The following is an 11,323-nucleotide window of genomic DNA, read 5'->3' as shown; positions in this document are numbered from 1 at the left end:
GAAATTAGTTACTATATAAATTATATATTAGAATATAAAATATATATTAGAAATAAATTAAATAATACATATATTTATATATAAATTCATAATAACTAATTTTAGTATATGAATAACATTTTTATTTTGATCATCTATGGTATATAATATTTATTGGTGTAATATTTGTTCTTTTGAGTGATTATTGCCCCTTTTCAATTAGAGGGTGATTGGTTTAACCTAGAAAAATAAAGTTTGAATATAGATAGGGGTAGTTTTGGAAAAATGTCAAATAAACGAAAAATTAATAGAGCCTTCAATTTTATGCTAGATTATTTAAATTTTGGACTGTTCTTTGTTACTAGCGATAGAGTCATCATATTATCTCAAATAAAATTTGGGTTATCATCAGTTCGTCACACCCTCTTGGCTATTATCATATTAATATTTTCTCATAAAATCTAAAGGCGTAAGACATCAATGATTTATCACCAAAATCTTACAAAAACTATTTATATATAAATTATAGCAGGGAAAAGAGTTAATGCTATTATTTACAAGGTTTTGAAAACCGAACCGATCATCGAAACGTTTTAGTTACTGGTTTATTGGTTTAATGGTCCAACCGGTTCAATCATGATTCAACCGAAAAAATTGTTTTAGAATAGAATAATAAACAAATTACAAATAAACATCCTAAAATATAATTATAATCTAATATAAATATTAAAATATCTTCTAAATTTAAAATTATACATGAAATGTCATTAACCAAAATCATATGATCTTATCAAAATACAAACTCAGAATTAAATAATAACAAGTGAAATTAAGATAGTGCTTGGTTGAATGTTCTAATCTAATCTTATAGCATTTAAAATATGAATGTTGTCGACAGTAGGACTTACATTCAAACTGATATGCTACACACACCCAGAGTATCATACTTCTCTTGTATCCATAGTTAGTTAGTTGTTGGCTATGCCATAGCTTCTTGGGAAAGGGATAACATCCCTAACATTGGTAAGACCAGTTATGAAGAGGACCATAAGGTCGAACCGCAGAGTGAAACCAGAGTTCTTCGCAGTTCCATTTCGCTGAAGATCAAGGAACCATTCGTACTTCTCTCGCGGCAAGATTCTGACATACAAATGCAGAAAAACAGAAAGAAAAAATTTATTTCTTATTCAACAAGAAAACAAGCAAATTCTTCAATAGAACTAATACAAACTGGCACCTGCAAAAAAACGACTAATTTATCATGAGTTTGGTTGTGTACAATAGTATAAAAACTCAAAGAACCAGAAGACTTTGAGATACTGAAATTGAAACCGAAATTTCAGTATATTTCTTACAATTGCGCCAACAAATACATTCAAAATGATCCAAAATTTATATAAATTTGTTACAAATAAACCTATAAGGAACCTAAAGAAAGATAACAAATTTGTACAAGAAGATCCTTACCAAACTGAAAGTCCAATAATTAACAAGTAAATGATCCCAAAAGTACACCCAAGATAAACTATCAGCACCTAATGCAGCATAAAATCACAATCCAGTTCAAAACAGATCCAATCACAAGAAATACACACTTCAAACAGGTAACCAACAATTCTACACCAAAAATCCACAAGAATAGTTTGAACTTAATAGGATCAGATCAGATCTAATTTGATCTCAAATCAAACTACAGACAACAAATGCAAAGTTTTGACTCAAAACCAGAATTTATAATCGGGAAAATACTATCAAAGAAAATATATGGAAGCAAATGAACAGAGCACAAAAATTAAAAAACAGCAGCAAATAATCACCGTAAATCCTAAAATCAATAAATCTATCAACAAAAATTCAAAAACAGCAGATTCAAAAAATAAAAAACACTAAAACAGCAGCCTGGAAGGTTCAAAAATTAAACAGCAGATTCAAAAATTAAAAAACACAAAGAACAAATTTTATACCTAGGGTTAGAAGCTGGAAGCCTGGAAAAAATCAGAGCTGGCGGGGACAGTGGCTGGCAAGAGGCAAGATAGTGGCTGACGGGGTGGAAGTGTGGAACAGAGCTGGCGCCGGCGGGAAGTATCTGCGCGACGGAAAGTGGCACTGGCGGTGGTTCCGATTTTCGAATATCAAACACAGCTGGAAGCGCGACAGGAAGTGGCTGTGCAAACAGAGCTGGTTGACGTTGGCTGCACGGAATTTGCGACGGCGGCGGTGGTGGCTGGACGGATGTTGCGCCGGAAGCTCGATCCAGCCGTCTAGGTGAGTGCTGCTTCGTGTTCCGCTTCTGCCCGTTAGTGGAGAGTGGAGACTGGAGACCAGAGAGGAGTTAGGGTTCACTTTCAGCAACAAAAAACGCAGCCGTTTTTAACACATTTCAAAAACCGGCCGGGTCATGGTTCGGTTCGACCGAACGGTTTCCGGTCGGTTCAACAGTCTATTGTCGGTTTTTAAATTTGGCGGTTTTGACTTCTGTCCGAACCGTGTATGGCAGCGGTTTACGATTCGATCGGTTCGACTGGTCGATTCAAATCATTTTACAAAACCTTGATTATTTACACTCTTATTATATTTTTAAATATATTTTTTATTTAAGGTGTTGAGTTAAGAAATTTACTTGATGATGACAAACATTATTTTATTAGGTTAATCACCTAATTAGTTTTTATTGCATTTGTTTAAGTGATGCAGGCCTAAATAAAAGTTGCAGCAGCCCAAACAAATAAAAATAGAAACAAAATCTTCGGTAGGCTTCCTAACACTCAAAGTCCAAAGAAGAATAATGCAAAGCAACTAGCTGGGCTGAATGAAATTATTCAAACCCAAGCCCATGAAAACTCCATCAAGATGAAGCCTTCCAAAGCACCTCACATGTTTGCTTCAGTCACAAACTCAGAAAGAAAGTGAAAGAGAGCTTCGTTCTTCTTGCTCCAATCACCAGAAAAGAAAGAGAGAGAAAGGTTAAGCAAAAAGCAAATGTCTAATTGCCAAAACCAAACCGTATTAAGCTAAGTCAGAAGATAAAGGTGATTTATTTCCATTTGCATGCATGTTAATTTCTTCACTCCTTCTCCAACTCTCTGCGACACCATTTTTGGATAAATGAAGAAAGAAGTCTTTGATCTCTGCTGCTGTAAATCAATGGTTCACAAAGTTTCTTGGAGACAAAGCACATTATTAATAGTTCGGATTTGGGTTTATCATTGACCAACTTTTATCTTTGCTGATCTAAGGCATCTGGTCAAGCAAAAAAAGGTCTGTTCCAAAATTCCTAATTTAGGGATTAATGGAAGATAGTGAAAGGCTAAGTTGGTAGCACATAACTCGAGGAGTTGACTCAGAGGAGAGTAGCTCAGCTACTTGGAAAGAAATACAAAAGAAATATTTTCAATTTTTTGAAAAGAAGGAGAGAGAACCTGGGTTTGGAAGTTTTGTTCTGAGAAGCTTTCTCTGAGTAGAGTTCATCAACTTGGACAATGCTTTCTAGTAAAAGAAGCATTCTGCCAGAATGAGGGAACGAAATCAGAGTCAAGTGAATCTGGTTCAACTTATAGCAACAGAGGCTGTTGAAGCATTAATCTCCTTCAAATTTTTACAGTTTGTATTTCATTTTCTGTGTATATCTTTCTGTAATTTCTTGAGTGGTAAAAGGCAGAAAGAGAGGAATCAAGAAAAATCCTATGAGTGATAAAAGGCTGAGTGATACACTTGAGTGAAAAGCCTAAAGTGATTTCAGATTTTTTTAGGTTGTTTCTTGTGTCTTGTATCTTGTACCAGTGAGGTACCCCTTTTAAAATGTGAATTAAAAATGCTAATTTTAAAGGTTTTGCCCCAAAATTGGACAATAAATCGGGCCCAAGTTGGGCCCATATCTAACATATATAAGCCCTTACTAATGGCCATTCAGCAACCAAACCTCATTCATAAGTGTTTCATGCTGAAATTGAAGAAAAGATGGAAGAAGAGAGAAAATCCTAGCTTTTGATATATTCAAACCACCATAACTTCCTCTCCGGTGCTCCAATTGCTACACCGTTTACGACTATACGAAGTCCATATCATCTTCTACAATTCTATCTAAAAAGATTGGTAATAATTTTGAATTCTCTCACCCCATTTTTGTAGAACATGTTCAATTTAAAATTTAGTTATGGTTTTGAGAAATCTTGTGATTTTGGTTGTTTAGGGGTACTCTAGTATAAGCTATTGGTGAATTTCATCAACAAATTTTGTGGGTTAAGATAAGAGATCACCAAATTCTTGTGATTTATAAAGTTTCATGAACCCTAGGTTGATGTATGTGTGAAATTATTTGTTGAGTTAAGAAATTAACTAAATTAATTAATGATGACAAATATTATTTTTAGGCAAAATAAATAATTAGTGTTGATTATTAAAAATTGTATGTTGCTAATTATTTATTAAATGTTGCAGGCCAAAATTCAATTTAGCAGCCCAAATAGAATGAAAATAAAAACAAGGCTGGTGGGTTAATAACATAAATGAAGCCCAAAAGGAAACAAAGCTGAGAAATCAAAACGGGCCAAGCAAATCATAACCCGATCCAAGCCCGATTTGATTTCAGCAAGCAAATCCCTCTCATTTGCTTTACCAAAAGCAACTTCACTTTTGTGCCTTGGTCAGAAATCAGAAAAAGTGAGAGAGAGAGCTTCTTTCCTAAGCTAATCACCAAAGAAGCAAGAAAGAGAGAGATTAAGCTTGAAAGGCAGATGTCAAATCAGCAAGTTCAAACCAAATCAAGCTTAAGAAAAGATTAAAGGTAACCCATTTCCTTTTACATGCATCAGATCTTTTTCTCTTCATCTTCAGCATTCTGCCTATCCATTCTGAGATATATGGGAAAGATGTTGTCTGTTCTTCTCTGCTGTAAATCCACGGTCTTAAACATATCTTGGGGATCAAGTTGATTTTCAAGGGCTGAGATAAGGTTTTACCATTGGAAACTTTTGTTCATGATGACTTGTGGTTTTTGGTCAACCAAAGAGGTCAGAAGCAAAGTCCCAAATTTAAGTAAAAATGGGAGAAAGTGAGTGGCTGGGGTTGGTAAAGCACACTGCTCAAGAAGTTGACCTAGGAAGAGCAACCCAGCAACATGCAAGGAGATAAAAGGAAGATTTTTGTTTATTCAGAAGCAAGGAGAGATAACCCAGTGTATTGAGATTTTGTTCTGTGAAGTAGCTCTCTAAAGAAGTTCCTCTACTTGGACAGTGCTTTCTTTCAAAGAAGCATTCCGCCAAAAATGAAGAACTGAATCAGAGACATGCAAATCTGGTTTATCACATAGCAAAGAGGCTGTTGATGAAGTCAATTTCCTTCATGTTTTACAGATTGTAATTTACTTTTCTATGTTTATCTTTCTATAATTTCTTGAGTGAAAAGGCATATTGAGAGAGCTCAAGTAAAAGCCATAAGTGGAAAAAGACTGAGTGATACACTTGAGAGAAAAGCCTAGAGTTATTTTCAGATTTCTTTAGGTATGTTTGTGTCTTGTATCGTGTACCTGTAAGGTATCCCTTTCTTAGTTGGGTTAGCACTAAGAGTGAATAGTTAGGTATTAGCATAGTCAATGTCAAGTTGGGTTAGAATTTGAGTGTGAAAGGATTGTGTCGATCCTGTGGAATTGGTGTATGTAATACTGTTAACTATAGTGAAAATTCCTCCATTGTTGTGGAGGAGACTGGATGTAGGTTGCATAGCACAAGGCAACCGAACCAGGATATATGCTGGTGTTAGCTTTTCTCTTCTTTGCACTGTTCTATTTTCTGATATTCATGAGACAAAAATAAATTGTCACATAAATTTCCGCTGGTGAGTTCAAAAAGAATCAGAAATTCAAAGATTGATTAAAGGGTCAGTTCAGTAACTTAAAAGAAAGGCATAGATTCAACCCCCTTCTCTCAGCCTACCACAACCTTCAATTGGTATCAGAGCTAAGGTCTCAAGAATCAAGCTTAACTGTAACACCCTCACTATCAGAAGTCACGCTTCCGGCTGCGCCACTCTGATAGAAAGAAGTATTACGACTGCTTTACATACTAAATACTAAAATAGGAGCCTGACTCGACACTGTATTCGCTGATTTCCTTTTTTTTTATTAAATGAAAATAAACACTTTATCTTAAGAAAAATGCAAGCAGGCATAGATTCATGTACAAGACTCCTTACATAATACCTCATAAAATAATATACATATAGAACATACAATTCCTATCCCTCTTACAAGTTTGTAATGACAAAGATGAGGGAAGAAAATAATCTAATTAACACAGCAGCATATAAGTCAAACCCAGTATAACTCTTCTTAATGCCTCTTCATCTGGTTCCTGAAAAGGTAAAGCTGTAGGGGGGTGAGAACCTAACCACACGGTCTCACCGCGAAGTTTCAAAGTTGTCATAAGAAGATATTTAATAAGAAAACTGTTTTCAAGCTCAGTGATTATCATTGCCTTATGAATCTTTTAAAACCAATAGGAAATCGTTCAAAACTCTTTCAAAGAAACAATATTTAATCTTTCAGAAGTCCAAAATCTTTCCTTTCTTATAAGAAAATCTCAATCAGAAACCAACCATGCAATCAAACAACTCAGTCATTAATTCAGCACCAAAGTTCATTCTCAAATGTAGCACACCAAGACAAACACAGGCAAGACAGACAAGGAAAGCACAAGTAGGTAGCAGTTACAGCAAATAGTTCAAGTAGCAGTTAAGAACAGTTTAGCAATTAGGCAAACCAAAACAAGTTCAAACCCAAGCAAAGCATACAAATGCATATGATGCATGCCTGTCCTATGGCTGATGAGGCTCATCTGTCGGTTATCCAGCCAACCCAAGCCAACCCGACAAGTCTTAATTGTCCTTAGACTGTCCCCCGACGTGGATCCCCAAGAGTCTATGCATAGCTTTTTCTCAAATAATCAATATTGCTCAATGGGGGTAACATTCCCGGGAATTTATATAGTGCCCGGTCACACTTACGTCGTAGGGTCAACAGAGTATCGAGTTTTCAACCTGGTACACGTGGTGGCAAGCCACGGCACTTAATCCAGGGAACCTCGTATCTCAGATATTTCAAATTCATAAGCCATATAAACAATTCATTCATCATTCATCAATATCTAAGCCATTTTCAATATCATCATCATTCATCAATCCATATCCCATTTCCAAATTCATTTTAAAATCATATTTCAAATCAATCCTCATCATCCTTCTTTCCGTTAATCAACAATCTCAATCCAAAACATAATTCTTTCTTTTCTAAATAAATCAATCTTAAATAAATAACGTTTAAGAACTAAATCTTCTTAAATAATTACTTCAAACAAAACTTCCAATTTTATAAAATTTCGGCAGCATCTCCTCTAAAACTCGGATTCTGCCACCCTTTTCGGGTCCCAACCAAAACCAAACCAAACACCTGTTAATCAGTCAAATCACTCCCAATAACAATTTTCACAACAACCACACTCAACACAAGGAAATAGCAAAATCCAGAATCCAATCAACCAGTCCTATAAATCACAATCTAAATCAATCTCATTCAACAGCATTAATCAATAATTAAGAACTCTCGGTTTTCTCAAACAGTTTCAAACCAAACCGTTCCTCAAACCCTGTTCGACCCATTTCCAAAATAGTAAATTATTCTCAATAAACAAATCGTTTTCAAATATCAAGCCCTTTCCAAATTTGTTTTAAAATCAAATTCCGATATCAAATCAGGTTCAATATCAAATCAAATTTCAATACTAAAACTTTCCTAAAATCGAATCATTTCCAAAGTTAAACCAAATGCCATTATTAAATATCTTCCAATAACTCTAGAAAAACTACTTTAACAACATCCGTCAACTAATCAGAATATTCAACTTTCTGAATCGATCAATCAATCAATACAACTAATAACCTCATTCATCCAAAACAACTCAATTCAATTCATAAGACTTACAAAATCACCAAAAATGTATTTTACGCATTAATATCGATTTATAACAACTCTGGAAAGTAAACAAGTTTAAGAAAAGCGCCCCTACCTCGACTAGCTGAATTCAAGAATCAAAGGCGACAAACCCACTTATTCCAAATTAACAGCAACAGCAGCAATGGCATTAGAATCAGCAGTATTAACAGCAGCAACATCAAATTTGATGGAATCAAACGCGGAAACAACTCTAAAAATTCAAGGCAATACCGAAAATAAAATGGAATTAAATCGTAATAAATAGATAAACGAGACCAAGGCAGTTCAGAGTATAAAAGTGAAACAGAGTCAGGAGACAGGCTAGACCTAGGGCAGTGACACTGAACTTGAATTGGGGCAAGTCAACAGCATTGGTAGCAACGGTAGAACTGGCAGTAGTAATTCCAGTCGCCCCAGCAGCGACGACTCTTTCAGAGCATCAACCATCACAGTCCACAGTTGTAGCAGCTTAATCCTAAAACAACAACGTCTTAAACTTCTCAATCAATGGATAACATGACAATAGCAGTGGGGGTTCAGAAACAAAAATGACTTACGGTAATTAAGGAAAACAAGGAAAATGAAGCGTAGCAGTAGTAGCGCAGTGACTGCAACAGCAACAGGGAAAATGGTCTCCTTCCCCACCTCATCTCGTGACTCCGGCAGCGGCGATGGCGGAGAGAGCAGCGGCGGCAGAAACTCCCGCAACGCCTTCTCTCTCTCCTCGCGTTGTTATGTCTCTCTCTCTTCGCATCGGATTCTGCTTGAGGCTCGATAGCAGCTCGCAGTGCCGGTTCGACGGCAACGACTCCATGGTGGTCCGACGACGATGGTGATGACGAGGTGCAGCGAAGCTGGCGGCGCACGGCGCGACGACGGTGGCGACGCTCCTCACTCGCACGAGCTTCCCCTGCTCCGTGACACACTCTCCTCGCTCCTCCTTCATCGGCGAAGACAGTGGCGCGACGAGCGGCAGTGACTTGTCGGCACGCTCTCCCCCTTTCTTCTCCCTCCTGATTCGCACCCTCTCCTCTCTTTCTTTCTTTCTGTGGATTTTTGGCTGTTGCTAAGTGTGGTGTTGTGAGTTTGTTTTTGGAAGAAAAGGAAAGGGGTATGGCGGCTGAAGGGAGTGGGGTAATTAGGGTTAAAGTTTTAGGAAGTGTTTAGCAAATTAGGGTTTAATTTGGGACAAAAATGAAATCAATAATTTATTAATTTTAGGTAAATTGAAATTTGGTAAATTTTAATAAAATTAAAGTATGTTGTACAAATTTGAAATTTAATTTAATCTCTTAAAATTACTTTAAAAATACTACTTAATTATCAATTTACTAATCAATTTTTAATCTAGTATTCTAATTTATAATTAGAAATAATATAATTTAATTTTCTTTTTTTTTTTGAAATTTATGGGTCTTACATTAACCGCTTGGAGCAAAGATCCAATGGCGAACAACTTGGGCACAACCACAGTTGCCTACACCCTCACTGAAGGCCAGTCAAACAACTGGCCACCTTTCTTCAATGGGAAGAACTATGCCTACTGGAAAGAGAGGATGATAATCTTCATCCAATCCATTGATTACAACATATGAAAGATTATTATGAGCGGTCCTAAGATTCCAACAAAAACAAGTGCTGATGGAGTGGTGACTCCAAAAGAAGAAGCTGAATGGAATGAGGACGACAATAAGAAGATGGAGCTGAATGCTAAAGCCATCAACCTTCTTCATTGTGCTATCAGCTTTGAAGAGTACCGAAAGGTGTCTAGATGCAAGACAGCCAAAGAAATCTGGGAAAAACTCCAGGTTACGCACGAAGGCACTAAACAGGTCAAAGAAACGAGGATTGATATGCTGCGAAAAGAATACGAGATGTTCAACATGAAGGATGGAGAAAGCATTGATGAAGCGTTTGAGAGATTCTCGATCATAATCAACAACCTTGATGCTATGGGTACAAACTACTTAGAACAAACCCTAGTGAGAAAACTCCTTAGAAGCCTCATAAAAGAATGGGAAACCACTGCCACTGTCCTAACCGAGAGCAACAACCTAAGCCCTATAACCTATGATGAGTTGAGAGGAAAACTCCTTGCCTATGAAACCACACACACAAACCCAGACTCAAAGAAAAAGGGAATAACCCTCAAGTCAAAATTAGAACCAAAAGAAAGTGAGTTTAGTGATGGTATTTCAGATGACGAGCTTATGTTTTTTGCTAGGAGATTTAGAAGGATGATGAAAAATAAGGGCAAATACAAGGGTTCAAGCTCAAAGAAACACAAGATGGACTTGAGCAAGGTGACGTGTCATCATTGCAAGGAGGCTGGACACTTCAAGCAAAACTGTCCGAAGCTCAAGAAAGAGGACAAAGAAAAGAAGGAAAAGAAGAGAGTACTCGTGGCAGCTTGGGAGGATCTCGAAAATGACTCCAATGAGGAAGAAGAATCTGAAGGTGAAGACAAAGACTGCTTCATGGCTGGAAACAATAATTTTGATGAGGTAAATTACTTTGACTTGTCTATGGATGATTTACATGCTATTATTGATGATCTCACTTTAAACACCTCAAAATTGCTTGATAAGTACAATGAGTGCAGATCTGAAAGAGATGTGTTTAAGAGCTGAAAATGATTTTTTAAAAGAAAAAGTGAAGAAAACTAAATGTGCTTTGGACATTATTGAAGAAAACATATTTCTAAAATCTGAACTTGAAAAACTAAAAGGAAAGCACATTGTGGATCCTTCTCATGAGTTAATTGCTAAAAATGAAGATTAAATGATATGATTAAAAAGATGAATGGTGACTTAGCAAAATTTGCTCAAAGTTCTAGTAACTTGGACAAATTACTTGCAAGCCAAAGACCATTATTTGAAAAATCTGGTTTAGGTTATATAACCAAGGAAGATGCAGTCTTTAATGATTCCTCTATAAAATTTGTGGCTTCTTCATCAAATACTAAATACACATAAATCAAATCTGGTATTGGATATGTTCCAACATTTGAAGAAAAATTTGATGAAGTATACACAAATAAAACTGAACCTTCACCAAGAACCGAACCTAGTTCAAACAGGCCAGGTTTGGGATACTTTTCGAAAAATGAGGTCGCTTTCAAGAAATCACCATTTTACAACAAAACCTAATTTCGAAAAGCCAAAAAGTTCAACAAAATTCTGGTGAAAATGCTTTTGCAAAGAGGAACAATTTTAACAAAAATCAGTTTGTCAAAAGAAATGTACCTCTTCCAAAAACCAGAAAATTTCAACCCTTTAATCATTTCCAGCAAAATAACTCACCTAAAGTTCAACGATACACATCAGAAAATCATTGTGTAAATTGCAAGAAAATTGGTCA

The 11,323-nt window shown here is 36.1% G+C and overlaps 1 long non-coding RNA gene across 1 annotated transcript; it reads right to left on the bottom strand.

Moving 5' to 3' along the window:
• On the bottom strand, window positions 6,160–9,168 carry LOC107631139. The gene is made up of 4 exons (XR_001618497.2): window positions 8,521–9,168; window positions 8,291–8,438; window positions 8,037–8,174; window positions 6,160–6,340 (listed from the first exon to the last, which is right to left on the bottom strand). It is a non-coding gene; the product is annotated as an uncharacterized LOC107631139 (long non-coding RNA).

The sequence above is a fragment of the Arachis ipaensis genome, chromosome B03, assembly GCF_000816755.2.
Source record: "Arachis ipaensis cultivar K30076 chromosome B03, Araip1.1, whole genome shotgun sequence".
NCBI lineage: Eukaryota > Viridiplantae > Streptophyta > Magnoliopsida > Fabales > Fabaceae > Arachis > Arachis ipaensis.
The sequence above is the reverse complement of the archived record's forward strand: the minus strand, read 5'-3'. Positions and strand labels throughout refer to the sequence as shown.